Source organism: Amphimedon queenslandica, unplaced genomic scaffold (genome assembly GCF_000090795.2).
Source record: "Amphimedon queenslandica unplaced genomic scaffold, v1.1 AMPQUscaffold_13511, whole genome shotgun sequence".
NCBI classification, from domain to species: Eukaryota; Metazoa; Porifera; class Demospongiae; order Haplosclerida; family Niphatidae; genus Amphimedon; species Amphimedon queenslandica.
Window position 1 is genome coordinate 492,814 of NW_003546253.1, and position 1,716 is coordinate 494,529.

The following is a 1,716-nucleotide window of genomic DNA, read 5'->3' on the forward strand; positions in this document are numbered from 1 at the left end:
TAGTGCTCAGCTTTTTGTGCATGTGTATAGGTTTGAGAATTCTTCAGTTTTATAATTTTCTGATACATATTAATGTCCTTTTGCTATGTACGTGTAGTTAAATTTCAGCTAATTTTGACAAGTGCTTTTAAGTTATGAGCATTTTAAAAATGAGCCAAGTTTTCAAAAAAAAATCCCAAGGCTATAGGCCATGGTTTTTTCTGAAAAATGCCTCCAAAATCACCTTCAATCTTTATTACATTTTCTAATACATATCGATGTCCTTATGCTATGTAGAAAGTTTGAGCTGATTCCGACAAATATTTTTCGAGTTATTAGCATTTTAAGAAACGGGCCAATTTTTGAAAAATGCCCAAGGCTATAGGCCATGGTTTTTTCTGAAAATGGCTCCAAAATCACCCCCAATTTTTATTACATTTTCTGATGCATATCGATGTCCTTATGCTATGTAGAAAGTTTGAGCTGATTCCGACAAATATTTTTCGAGTTATTAGCATTTTAAGAAACGGGCCAATTTTTGAAAAATGCCCAAGGCTATAGGCCATGGTTTTTTCTGAAAAATGGCTCCAAAATCACCCCAATTTTTATTACATTTTCTGATGCATATCGATGTCCTTATGCTATGTAGAAAGTTTGAGCTGATCCCAACTTAAAATTTTCGAGTTACAAGCATTTTAAGAAAATGCCAAAATTTTGAAAAATACCCAAGGCTATAGCCCATGGTTTTTTCCAAAAAATGGCTCCGAAATCACCCCAAATTTTTATTACATTTTCTAATACATATCGATGTCCTTATGCTATGTAGAAAGTTTGAGCTGATTCCGACAAATATTCTTCAAGTTATGATCATAATTGTGTACTAAATATCTCCTTTATTTATTTAATAGCGTTTCTCCTTGAGACAAAAGCGTAACAGATCCAAGAAAGACCAGCAAGACATTAACCAGCTTGAAGTGGCCAGCATAGCTGGTAGTGTTGCCAGCAGTGGGAGGCCATTGAAAAGGACAGGAACAATCGGAGGAGGTGGATCTTCACGTAAACAAAGGTAGTGTTGTTGTTGTTGTTGTTGTTACTATCATTGTTGCTGTTTTTTGGCAGTGACCTGATCAGTATATCTGAATACGATACAAGAACCGTAGACTATGATGTAAGTATGAAACATATTATTATAAATTTACAAATGTTCCACCATCTTCTCCCAGACTAAATCCATAGATGCTCAGAGTGAATATTACGGTGGCCCTCCTGTAATGGAAGATCTTCTATCAAGTATGTTTTATGTACATATACATTTATAGATGTAGATGTAGTACATATACATGTACATGTACATGCGTATACATGTACATGCGTCCTATGATTATTCTTTTACTGGTGCATTTTTCCCCTTTCAGTATATGAAGAGCTAGGCAATGGTATCAAGGTGACAGTTGAGCTGTTATTAAATGATACTCAAGCAGCTCACGATGATTCTGTGGAGACCATTACACTCGGTACCATATCAGTCCCTGAGGACTGCTCCTGGATTATGATGGACACTAAAATATGCGACATATTTCAAGTACAAATAAATAATAATAATTAAAATTATTCAATATTGCAATTATTCGATTTATGCTCTCTCTCTCTCTCTCTCTCTCTCTCTCTCTCTCTCTCTCTCTCTCTCTCTCTCTCTCTCTCTCTCTCTCTCTCTCTCTCTCTCTCTCTCTCTCTCTC

General features: G+C 35.5%; 1 long non-coding RNA gene across 1 annotated transcript; it reads left to right on the forward strand.

The window, feature by feature from the left end:
* The first annotated feature begins 854 nt into the window (after positions 1 to 854).
* Positions 855 to 1,592, forward strand: LOC109588712 (uncharacterized). Its single transcript, XR_002188329.1, has 4 exons — positions 855 to 1,045; positions 1,099 to 1,147; positions 1,203 to 1,269; positions 1,395 to 1,592. It is a non-coding gene; the product is annotated as an uncharacterized LOC109588712 (long non-coding RNA).
* The last annotated feature ends 124 nt before the right edge of the window (positions 1,593 to 1,716 follow it).